This window comes from Rhipicephalus sanguineus, chromosome 3 (genome assembly GCF_013339695.2).
Source record: "Rhipicephalus sanguineus isolate Rsan-2018 chromosome 3, BIME_Rsan_1.4, whole genome shotgun sequence".
Taxonomy (NCBI): Eukaryota; Metazoa; Arthropoda; class Arachnida; order Ixodida; family Ixodidae; genus Rhipicephalus; species Rhipicephalus sanguineus.
Genome location: NC_051178.1, coordinates 156,263,880 through 156,276,691, shown reverse-complemented (window position 1 = coordinate 156,276,691; position 12,812 = coordinate 156,263,880). Strand labels below are relative to the sequence as shown.

Below are 12,812 nucleotides of genomic sequence, written 5' to 3'. Positions count from 1 at the left end.
GTTCACCTTTCTCTGCGCTTCGTCACGACTGTTGGCAATCCTAATTAAATTAGGAACTGTTTCCTGTGAAGAACATGCAAACATGCCTGTTAATTTCGCATGCTTTGTTAATAAAACCAAATCAAATAACTTTTTTCCTAATTCACAAGCTTCCTTCTTTGCACTACACATTTACCCAGGTAATGGCGGCACCGGTCATCATTCAAACCGTGACACTTGAATCACGTGCTGGGGCTTCTCTTCTTTTAACCGCACTGTTTCCCGATGAGAACCAAGCAGACATCGTAGAGAGTAGCTCTCGTAGAAGGGTGGTCATGCAACCATGGACACAAGAAGGGAAAAGAATGGCGCAAATGCCGATTATCAACTGAAAGGTCGCAATGCGGTGGAAAAGAAGGGAGACACAAACTCATATATGCATGCTCGAGAATGATGGCAATATGGGACGTGCGTGGCTCTATGTACGTGAAAGATAAACTGTTAAAGGTGGGTTACGACAGTCCTTAAGGAATAATGCGCACTTACTGGTTCACTGGGAAGGGACAGGGATGGCATCGCATCTGACCGCAGGTAGTACCTCGCAGTGAAGCCCATGTCCTCCTGCAGGTCTGGGTTCTGGGTGTAAGCATCGGCGGCAAAATGCCGCTGGCACACGAATAAGAAAGTACGTGTCTCCGATTTAGGCAGGCCAATTAGCTTCAGCCACTTGCACAGCAGCTCGTCCTTTTGGGGCATCCGATGCATAGGTTGTGTTGGCTTGGTACAGCCAACAACTGCACAATGGCGCCATGGCTGCTTGAGGATGCTAGCCTGCATGGATGGATGATGCGTGATTGAAAGCGCTATCCATTTCTGCAGTCGAAGGCTAGACAAACAAAAAACGCTAGGCCTGCGTGGGACACGCATCACAGCCACAGTGAAAGCTGGAGCAGCCTTTCTAGAACCCACTGTAAACTCTCTTGGGGCAACTAGTGCAAGTACAGTTGCAAGATACCCACTACACCATAAATCATAATTTTGCAAAGTAGGGTGGTACCCACTATGCCATTATTGCACATTCTGCGGAGAAGCATGGTACCCAATACGCATCTGTAAGGCATTATGTGTACTTTGTTGATTCTGTGGCTGATGACCAAGAATTATGGCTCAGCCCTTTGTAATGAATAAAAATCTTTCAACCAGCCACTCTCTACGCAACTCGCATTGTGTGATGCTTGCAGTGGCGTAAATCATAGGTGGGAGTTAGGGGTCTTGACTCCCTTGTGTTCACCCCTTGAGATTTATCTTTCAAATGCACTACAGTAAAACCTTGGTGATACGAATCTCGCGGGGTTACCAAAAATATTCGTATGATCCGAAATTCGTATCACCAGAAAACATGGAAAATAGTATGCAACAAAAGAAAGTCGGCATACGTTTAGATTCAGCGTTTCTCAGGGCCGCAGCGACGTCATGAACAGCTCTGAATGATTGCCAGTAAAGTTTTTAGACATCAACGATCATACTTGTACACGTAAATATACGGTGCATGTGCGCTTGTGTAATTAACGAGCCAGATGTGTTGTGCCCCGTGACCGCTAGTAGCCCCTTCCTAATCTTACTACGCTTTTCTGCATGACACTAAAGTACTGCGGCAAAAGTGACTTAAGAATCGCTTTGCACACGATAGATAGAGGCCAAGCTCCTTCGCCAAGGCCGTCCGCTTCGTCTCTTGGGGTCTTCGTCTACCATTGACGGACCCGCAGCCTAAGTTTCAGTCTTGTTTCAGAGAACGTCCGATTGCAGGGACATGGCTTGCATCGACGTGGCAGGCATGTGTTTCCACAGTACAAAGACGCTGCTGCCTCGAGCACAGGAGCACGCGTCAACGCGTCGGAAAAAAAGAACGTGACGTCAACGTCATCTGTAATCTAAACACGAAGGCGCCTAAAGGCATCCAAGATTTGCGCGCGCTATCTCGGAGGCAACGACGCACCATTGACGGTCACGCAGCGCGCATACCCGCGCCCACGCATGACTGCTGCGTCTTCCGCGACAGCGCAGGGCAGCACCTGTTCGTACCTGTGCGCTAGCGTACGTTCGTATCAAACATCGGGGGGTGCAAATTGGTTCGCAACAACCATACTCCAATACACTGCAGGCAAAGGTAAATTGTGGGAGGCCATTTCTAACAGGTATACGTGATGGGGGATGGAGCTGAAGTTAAAGAAAAGCTGTACCTTCATGCATTATCGCAAGAAAGCGCTAGCATTTTTATTTCATGGTTTAACCATAATCACATATTAGCTAGAAATATGCTACAGCCTACCTAGGAGCTATGCTTAGAAACTAACTTCGTCATGCAAAGTGTGTTTGCACTATTGGCTGCTCAGTGCTGCTTTCCCTGACCCGCCGCCGACGCTCATGCTCGTTTTTTAAATTTCTTTGAAAACATGACGTTAACTTTTCTATAGTTAAAAATAATGTATTTATAATAACAATATGGCCGCCCCTGCAAGATGTGACCCCCCCTTGTGATTTTTGTGAATTTACACCCCTGACAGTGTGAAGTTATTGTTTGATGATTTCTCATCGCCTCAAGCTATTTCATCAAGCGACCGAGAGGGAGGCGCTATGCATCAATGTGTTACTATTGCTATATATGGCTTAGGGATGTTGATATATCGCCAGAGCTGGTGCTCTGAGCAGCGTGAGCGCTCACATCAGTCATGGGAGGCCAAGTCAAGGTCGTTGGTGCGAGGTGTTCATAGGGTTGGTGTCGGGCAAGGTGTTAGCATTATACTACCGTGTGTCAGGTAATGGAGCACCCTGCTCCACCTGAAAGAGATCCCTCATCTAGCAGAACCTGTTCACGATGAGAACGAATTCTCGGTCCCGCCGCAGGCGTTATACGAACTTGTGAAAATCACTACCTATTTTCGTAAGCAAGGAGGAAGCCGCTGGCAAAAGTGAGTGGCGCCCCCTCAAGCACAGTCCGTTGCGCCGCAATAAAGCGCGTCGTCCACCCATTGCTCGCTTTAATACGCCGTGGGAGCGATAGCGATGCCATGCTTCTGGCCTTGGCTCGCGCTTGCGTTGGATCATTTCGTCGGAAACGACACAGCCGTCGTTTCGTAGGTCCACGGGCAATTTTACGACCTCCTCTTCCACAGCAGTAACTTCCCCGGTCTTTGGTTCCCCTGAAGGAACGTCGCTCCCTATTTGTAGCGTGGAGCTTGTCATGGCTGCTTCCGCCAGTAGCGCACACGTACTTCATCAATTCCGAAATGCCTACCGGCAGCACGATTCCCGTGTTCAAGTGCGTACTCCACAGCCTGTAGCTGAAACCGGCCGTGTAGCTCACATTTCGGCCCATCGTCCACGGACAAACGCAACACAGGATTAGAAAGAACTTCAACGAGGTGAGAATGGGCAGTGAGCAGCATGGCATGACTTCTGAGGCGAAAAAAAAAAAGTAGGGCTACGATGCTATGATGACAACCAATGACAACAACGACAACAATGCTAAAACTCGCGTCACCGTCTTGCTATCATTTTGATTGGCTGTCCTACCCGGCCGCTTCGGTGGTAGATGGCGTTGCGTTATCTTCTGCAAGCTGCAAGCTGCAAGGCTTGCGACTTGCGACCACCGATGCAAAGGGAAAGCCGCAGTTCACCATCATCATATCCCCGCGCGCTCCCGCACCGCCGCATTAGACATTTAGATGCCCCCGGCTCCGCAAAGCTTCGTATTTGTGTGACGTGGGATGGCGTGGGCAGTTTTGCTGTTAGGTAGCCCACACGACCGGTCGTGGTAGGCTCCCTACGCTGTGTGCTTGTGAGCCGCGATGTCTCTACACTCGAACCGTTCGTGAATACTGCTGCGGCGTGCGGATACTTACTTCAAAAACAATACAAAAAGAGAGGGACCGCGCCGCGCACAGATAGAAAAACTAAACAAAACGGTGCGCTACCGCGGGCGGAAGGGAGGGGGGAAGCAAACCGAGGGGGGTCGGCGTAATAAAGGAAAAAAAAAGGAAGGAAGAAAGATAAGATCAACGGACGAGGAAGTGCCGCACGTTGGTTCGTGGACTGCAGCGGATGAAAGTTAGGGGTGCGTTATTACGCGGGGAAAAAATTCCCAATTTTGACGACTAAAGTTTAGGGTGCGTTTATTATGCGAGTGCGTTCATTACGCGATAAAATACGGTATTACAAAGGTGCTTAAAGGCTATGTGGGATCTAGGTGGCTTTGCAGGTCGCTCAGTGTATCTCGGTTTGTATCAAGTTTGCCATAGCTAAATGAAGTCTCAGCCTCCACCAATTTACAGCGAGACGAGGAAGCTTCGTTGCTCTTAAAACTGGCGATCATATTATGCCCGGAAGTATACTTACTTTGCTGAATGACCTTCAGCAAAGCACACTTACTTTGCTGAATGAGTTTTTTAAACACTATCGCAGAAATTCCAGCGTCAGTGTCATTTGTTGTGAACGAGAAATCGGCTTTGTCCGTGAGTGAAAATTTGAGATAGATGCAAATAAATAAAAAATCTTCGGTCTGAGTGAGAATCAAACCAGGTCTTTTACGTGTCAAGCAGGTGTTCTACCACGGAGCCACTCCACAGCTTGAAGTTGTTTTGTAAAAAAAAAATACAATTCACGCCATATCCACAAAGTGAATGATGATGAGTGGGCGAAGCTCCGGAGTTAAAATGGTAAACCGTGAATCCTCCGTACTTTTTGCCCACTCGATCATCATGTAAAGACATGACAAACACAGGGGTGGTACAGTATATACACAACACAAGTTTTATTCGTCACTGTATTCGTCACCGTGGAGATGGTGGTCAACTTGTTATCGAAGCACCAAGCGGTCGCAAATCTTGCAGCTGTGGCCGAACGTGCGATCTAGGAAGTCGCATTTAAGCGCGCATCGGCGCCAACCACCTCAGGAAGCGACTGCTTGAGGCGCTTGGCTGCAGCATCCCGTACCCGTGCTGCATCCAGGTCTGCTTGCCGCCGCTTCCGTCTCGCTTCAGCTTCGCCGGCTCTCAGCTCAGGGTTGGCTTGACGACGCGCCGTGCCGCTTCGGCTGCGCGAGCCCTCGCCGCCTCTGGATTGGTGGTGGCTCGTTGTTGTTGACGGCGAGCACGTGCTGCTTCGGCTTCTCGAGATCTCACCTCCGGGTCTCGACGGCGAGCCCGCGCTGCAGCCGCTTTGCGAGCTCTCCGCTCCACTGCCTGTTCTTCTTGTTCATATCATTATTGTCGAAGCGCACTGAGAGCGAATGCAGTTTTACAGTTGTGGCCCTCTAGCGGTCTCCTATCAACGAAAGCATGCATCAAGCAACGCCTCCTCTATTAAAGATGCCTGCTGCGTGAGCCAAAAACCTCCTGCCCTTCCCTTTCCCTTTGACACGTGCTCTAGTATGATAGGACTGCACTAGAGGCGCAGCTCCTATCAAACTAGAGCATGTGTCAGAATTGAGCGAGCGCCGCAGAGCCATCAGTGGGCGTTCCGAGTACTAGTGGCTGGCTACAACGCAACGGCAGACAAGCCTCGACTTAAGGAGCTTAAGGAGACAACTGCTCAGAACAATAACTGAGATAACCACACTAATGGAAAGATTGTCTATTGTATCGTCTAAACGAACCGTGTTTTTCTCGTTAAATGTGGATTTATATTTTAATTTCTTTACTCCAAAGTTACTTTTGGCACCTCTCGCGGAAAAAAAATTAAGATGCACTTGATGGTGATCACATGACCTTTTGCTGGTGTACGCTCTTCCCACCCACCCGGTCCTGGATATCTTTTTCTCAATGCACTTGATAGTGGTTACGGACATCAGTGGCAGCAGACAACTACACCACCAAAGCAGCTGTGTTGTGATTTCATGACAGCTAAAAAATAGTTGTCTGGCCAGGAAAGAAACACAAGAATAAAACACACACTGGCTGTACCCAAATGGGCCATGTTGTTTGCAAAACAGCATTAAAGGGAAGTATAAGAATATATCGACATTTTACCATTTGTGTGAGATGCATGTCTTGCACTAGCAAGCATGCATTTCTTGTACTGCTGTCTTTTTTGACAGAAGCAGGAGCTTTGGGCCACTGCTCACCTGAAATAATCCAAAACTACTGGTGGTGTCTGGCGAAGTAAGTTATAATTGCATTTCAACATGTCTATCTTTACTCCTACCTCTGTGTTAAACTGCAGTATAAACCTACAATTGCTACCACGTTGCTTCATCCTTCTCGACTTGCCAAACATTAGAATGTCCTGGCAAATGTGAAGTAACATCACTCGACAGCGCACTGTGGAGTGTTGCTTTCTGTTTTTTGGGACGATTGGCCTTTTACACTAAAAGCTCCTGGTGTAACTCACCTCTGTCGATGCATCCGAACTGTAGCCGGAATCAGCAGCAGAAGTTGTTGGTACCTGCAACCATAAAGACAACCATTCCGGAAACTGTCAGCCTGAATTCTGGTATTTTGAAATGATTTCCCAAGATGCCACGCACAGGCAATTGCTTTTCAGTAAAGTCAAGATTCGACAAAACGTTCCGTCTGGTCAGGTAACATGATAGGATGAAGATGCGGTCACTGACAAAGTCAAGGTGAAAACGGACGTTTGGGGACCTGTATGGGTTCCTTGATCACACTAAGCAGGCAAGAGCCATAAGTCCTGTCCTTACCTGCTTAGTAGGAACCCGTACGGGTCCCGAAACAGCGTGTTTTCACGCTGACTTGGTCAGCGACCGCATCTTCATCCTTCAACTGCTTTTCAGTGAGCACACCCTTTCGCTGCCACTGCACTTTAAAGGACCCCTGACAGCGAAATTTTTGTTGGTGACTTTTTTGCTGTAATTTGTAGCTTTGTGTCTGGTAATCTCTAAATTAAATCGTAAATGCTCTAGCGTATCGTACAACTAATTCTAGCGTAGTTAATTGTGACCATTTTAGCATCACTTCAAAACGCCCGCCTAAAAACCACAAGAAACCGGCGCCCCATGCGGGGAGCGTCAAAGACCACGTGCACTCAAGCTGTGGTGACGTTGACAGCGCGGTTTTCAAATCAGGGCCCCGCGCGCGGTAGAGATTGAAAGTATGTGGGTGCCTCGCTATAGGTTAAACCTGTTAAACGCGTGTCCCCTCACGAAAACTACCTCGAGAGCAGCCCGACAACAGAGCGAGAGGGGTGAGGAACAGTAGGCCTCGCCGGGTGCCAGTCGTCGTATTGTGCACGTGCGCCCCGCAAACCTTCTGTGACGTCCACAATACTTGCTTTACTCCTGGAACGTCACACGGGGCCTCTATCTACGTCTTACCAGGATGTCGGAAGGTGCAGCCAACTCAAGTGAGCACTCACGCTTACTTTAAAACCAAATTAAGATATCTTAAAGGCAACGTTCGTCACTAATAATCGGTCAGATGTGCCCCCGTATACAGGAAAGTCAAACAACACAAAGATCTCGAGGTTTCAATTTTGGTGTCAGGGGTCCTTTGAGCTTATGGACTTTGGACTTTTGTTGACGCATAAGTACCTTTCCATGCAACACAGTATGCTTAGCCGCCATTGCTAAATCTTTTTCATGGACCGCGGCCGCGCGTGCTATAACTGCCGTCTGCTGTCGCGAGCATAGCTGTGGCCACGCATTCGCCAGAGCAATGCTTTCGACAGCAGACGGCTCGCCACTAGACAGCAATTTCGGCACACACTCTCACGGTCCGTATTATTTTGTGGCCAACTGTGCATTCCAGAACAACCACTTGGGAACGAAAAAAAAAAAAAAGACAGCTTCGCAATCGACATGCGAACATTGAGGAAAGAGTGGAGCTGGTGGTCCACACTAGCTTTAACTCGGCTTTTTCTATGGCCTTAACCATCTTTCGAAGTGTTTCATTGGGCAATTTCATCAACTGCATCTTCATTACTTCCACCTTCACTTGTCTCCTCAATACCCTCCTGGCAAGCTTCTCCTTCGTCTTCTTCCTTGCAAAGGCAGATCCCATGTTCTTCGCCATACCACCCAACCCCGCAAAGGTTTTCATCACTTTGGCACACCTCACACATATCATCCGTACTGGCATCTGACACCCTTCATAGACATTTCAGTAATCATCTGCAATCTCATCCCAGAACTGCATCTGTATCTCACCAAGCTGATTCCAATGTGGATCCGTCCTACACTTTATTACAACTGCCTTAGGATCAATTTCATCCAGAGCCAGAGGTGTTCCAAGCATCTCTATACTAAATTTCTTGAGATTGCTAAAGACCAAGTCTATATAGCTGCCTTAGCACAGTAGTTGCAACACCTTCCCATATTCTAGTGTAGCACCACAAGCCAAGATGACTCATCATCAACTCAGACAACCACTTTTCCTTTTGGACATCGATAATAAAGCCTTCAACCACAATCAAAGGAGTGACTTGACACAACTTTTGAAGCTTGGTAGAAAGCACACTTCTCGCACCACTATGCCTTGCATCAGTGGTGGCCAGTCTTCTTTGTCTAAAGACTGGCAAGCCGAAATCGGATTTTCTTCGCTGCTGGGCCGCCAGTCTTGCTCTCTTCACAGTGGCTTGCGTCATATTGGCGATCGGCAGCAACTTTTCTTGCCCGCAACTCATGATACTCAGCCCTCCTTTGCCCTTTTAGCTTCGGCAGCCCTCGTTCGGAATTCAGGATCTTCTCGACGCCACTTGATACGCTCACGATCGGCTTCCCGCTTCCTTCGCCGTCGCTCTTCTTGTTCCTCGGGAGAGAGCACCTTCTTAGTTCTGCCCATCTTATCGGTAGATCAGACCCTGATGCCGTCGAGTGCACGCCGCCTCTCTTTATAGGAGAATACCTGTACGTCAGAGCTTATGTCATCACTAGGCACAGCCAATCCCTCAATGCATGCCTCCTCACCCAAACACTTGTGTCGCGATGCGCCTCCGTAGCTATCCCCTCCTCCTCTAAGCCCTGCCCACACACTTGCTCGTCATCTCCCCTTTCCCTCTCTCACCACGCATCTCACCGCTCAGCATGGCTATCCTTCTCTCCACTTTCCTGCGCTGAGTTTTTGAGCGACGCCCAGCAAGGCTGTAACTCAAGCTTAAGCTCCGCTGTTACAAGGATCACAAGAATCCGAAGAGGATGCGCTGAAGGCTAAACTTTGAAACAAGTTCTCTGCTCCACAAACTACAGCGACGTTGCCGAAAAATGATCCAAGGCGTTCAAAATATACTTATGCACATCGTGCAGTATGACAACTGGTGATTCTATAATGTGTGCATTATGTGCCTTCCTACGCTACATAAGTGCTGCACCTGCATGTGCAGTTGTCAGGACATTGAGCAAACAGTTGTCAATGACAGATCTACTCTAGGATTCTAGGTGTAGTGATGCTGGGTTCTTCCACAAGTGTGCTTTAACGTCATCAGCGATGTACAATGGGTTTGTACTGCCTTAACTTGTGAATCAGTTATGTGACTGGTTGAGACATAGACAGAATCACACAAGTGAATTCATTACAGATATTAAAGTAGTTACGTCAAGTGATGCACATGTTATTTATGGTTTTCAACACTCCAACAATGTAAGATTGTATATAATCATCTTTTATAACAACACAATGTCATATAAACATTTTATGTTAACCTGCATTTTACGAGTGCCCTTGTATAATCAAACACTGCTTTGCATTAAGTAGTGCTATGGCCACCAAATTTTATTTCCAGTAAACACACACTTAAAGTACTAGCTTCCGCGCTGCTAAGAGTGTTTGATACAGAATACAGTCTCATTTTAAAATACTCGAAATTCAGTGACATCTGCCAAACTGCCATATGCTTAGGCACTTCAGAGCTACTACACACAAGAGCAAGTCCGTCGGCAGACACGCTAGCCAAGGTCTACCGCAGACTTGAACTAAGTTCAAGTCTGCAGTAGACATGGTCACACGTGTAGAAATGGTCGATCAGTTTGGAACAATTTTATCATTTCAGTGTGCTCACCACCATTATATTTGGCATCAACTTTCCCACCAACCACACGTAACTATAAAGTAGTTATTGGGGGCTGCAGAACAAACAGCCTCACACTTCACTTTGATCAAGTTGCTCTCATATGCCAGTAACTACTAAAAAAAAAAAAACAACTGACACAGGAACTTCTGGCTGGGTAAATGTCAAATGGTGCGTAGCATTTTTATAATCACTCATGAAACTTCTTCTCTATTCCTTGAAACAAACTAGGAGTGCCATATTGAGATATAAGCAATTCAAAAATATGTCCCACTAGTTAACTCGTTTGTATCCCCACTATTGTGTTTTAACGTCTGTGTGGCGTTGCCATGGAGGAAGAAATAATTAGGAGAGAGCTTATGGTGTGCACTTGGAAGGTGAACTCTCCGGAAGCCATTCTCTCTCTTCCCTCTTGCCTAAACAATATTGGACTGGCACGCGAGTTCGACAACACATTCTTTTCGCAGAGAATAATTGTTTTGCTACGCTGCTGCACCTTTGCTTTGCCTGCACTGCATTCGCTCTCCGACCTAGCAATCATGTGTTGAGCCAATAAATGTTCTTTTTTTTTCTTCAGTCTTGTTGCTGTATGCTGTCATTATGCAATTTCTTCAAACCTCCATATATAAGCAGTGCAAGGACCAGAGGGCACTATGCAGGTATTTTGGTTGAGTACTAAACCTCATTATCTAATTTCTTCGAACCTCCGTGCAGGCACGTGTGCTGTCTAGAGGCGCCATGTACCTTTTCTAACGGCTAAGAGTCACGAAAATCAGCCGTTAGGGTGCAAAGAAAATGAGACACACGTGCAGTGCCCACTAGGTCCGCCCAATCATGCTGGACAAGAGAACAAACACCCGCATTGCGTTCGCTTCCAGTCCGGTCCCGGCCAATTTTGCTGAAATGCTGCTTCAGCTTGCTAGAGGCGCTGTAGCATACAGTAACTCTATGATGCACGTGCGAAAATCCACGACACGGTGCCTACAAGTGGCTCTTCCTTGCGACACGTTCCCGCCGAACTTAGCGGGTCACGCACACTGCACGAAGACCAGAGAGTAACGTTGGACAGAGCTCATGTGCTAACGTGCTTGCCTTCGAATTTCTTCGTCACCGACAGATGATATCCCAAGTCGCTTTTATCAACCACGACCTCCTCTGTGACATAAACGCGTGGCCTTACCCTGACATCTGCCGTTTCCGCAAGAAATTGAGTTTGCGTAAGCAAACGAAAACAGAAGCTTTACGCTGTCGCGAGTTTACTTGTTGCTACGCATTGAAAGTGAACAATTACTACTACCACATCTCCGCAGCGGGCAGGTCAACAGAAGGCACAGCCGTCCATCTGAGTCTATTTACAAGCCTTCGGTTTCCGTATTGCGGTAATAGTCCGAGTCAAGAAAGTGCGCGGAGCACACGCGAGCAGATACGGCAAGCTGCTGCAGCCGATGGCTTCCTCCATACACGTTTCCGGCGGCACTCGGAGGCAGTGTGGAAGTAAACGCCCTCACTGTTCTCTCGTCGACGCTGGCACCCTTTCACGGCACAACACACACTGGACATAGCAAAAGATTGTTTACAAAGCACACTTCGCCGCAATGTTGAGATCCTGTTGACATCTCACATGATCGAGCCAGAGATCGAGGAGAATGCCGAGAACACGTACCGCGGAAATTACAGGTGGCGCTGCTAGCAGCAGCGACTTTTTGTTTTTTCAGTCCGCCGTGAACTTGGCCGTGAATAATCCCAAGCAACATAAGCGGTACAAATAACCAAGAGAGTTATCTGAGTGATGGATAAAATGAAGGGAGTGAAGATCAAATTTGGACGCATAATGTTCCGTGGAATTGCTTTTAGCTGATGCAGCTGATGTACCTGATGGCGCGGAAATCAAAAAGACCGCCGTGCGACAAGCCTAAGCGCCGCTTCCATGGCGTAAGTTGCGTACCTCGCAATTTCCGTAAACAGCAAATGAAAAATGAAACTAATCGCGGAGATTATAAAGCCAAATATGAAAAACAAAATGCTAGCCACAGCATAAAACTCTGGGTATTTTTGTCATAAACACGGAATTCGTACGCACATCTACGTCAGCATGTATGCTGTAGCAGCGCTTCCAGCTGATTAATCAATCACCTGAGCGAACGGTACACCATTACGGCTGTAATATTTTATCGATAAGACCAACGCTGCTCCACCAGTAGCTCTTTCAGCCAACGTTGCTTTCAGCTTCAGCTTGCTGCATATCTACCATCGGCCATCTTGGGAAAGGCGCGAAAGTGCATGACTTGAGGGGTGCGTGCAGTCAGCAGCGGTGTGAAGTGTGTCGGTGACCACAAAAGCCGTGCAAATGGGTTGTATAAACGCTTCGTAACCTTCTGTTTTCGACGTTCTGTCCTCGTTGCCGATGGAACGCGGGCAAGTGCCGTGCACACGTAGCGCTGGCTTTCCGAAAACGTCCCCCCGTTTTGCGCGCTGTCGCTGTGGGACTCCCGTCTTGTCGAAAGTACCGTTGCTTCTCCAGCGACGCCCACTAAGCTGTGCTAATCGTGCGTAATCTAGATGACTGCGGATTACGGACAAGCTGCTATCCGGCTCTCTAGTGGACACCGTGGTGGGGTGCCTTTGGCGATTGCCCACTTTTTTCTTTGCATTTTGCGCGAAGCGCAGAGACTTGTCCGTGCGATCGGCGCCTTGCGAACCTGAGACCCCTGTCGCGTTTGACGGCTTGCCGTGATGCCTTTCGCCACAAGTCGTACGTACAAAGTCGGGCCGGCCACCCATATGCGGATTATAACCGCGGTCCGTTTGTCCTCCAA

The 12,812-nt window shown here is 48.0% G+C and overlaps 1 protein-coding gene and 1 long non-coding RNA gene across 2 annotated transcripts in view; one reads left to right on the top strand and one right to left on the bottom strand.

Moving 5' to 3' along the window:
- Positions 1-507: 507 nt before the first annotated feature.
- LOC119385138 (uncharacterized) lies at positions 508-11,571 on the bottom strand. Its single transcript, XR_005182099.2, has 3 exons — positions 11,505-11,571; positions 6,367-6,420; positions 508-810 (listed from the first exon to the last, which is right to left on the bottom strand). It is a non-coding gene; the product is annotated as an uncharacterized LOC119385138 (long non-coding RNA).
- The window catches only part of LOC119387543 (T-complex protein 1 subunit gamma-like), a 233,059-nt gene continuing 223,752 nt past the window's right edge, over positions 3,506-12,812 (top strand). The window contains exon 1 of the mRNA XM_049413538.1: positions 3,506-3,510. The gene's annotated coding sequence lies outside the window, so the exon portion shown is untranslated. The remainder of the gene's footprint in view (positions 3,511-12,812) is intronic.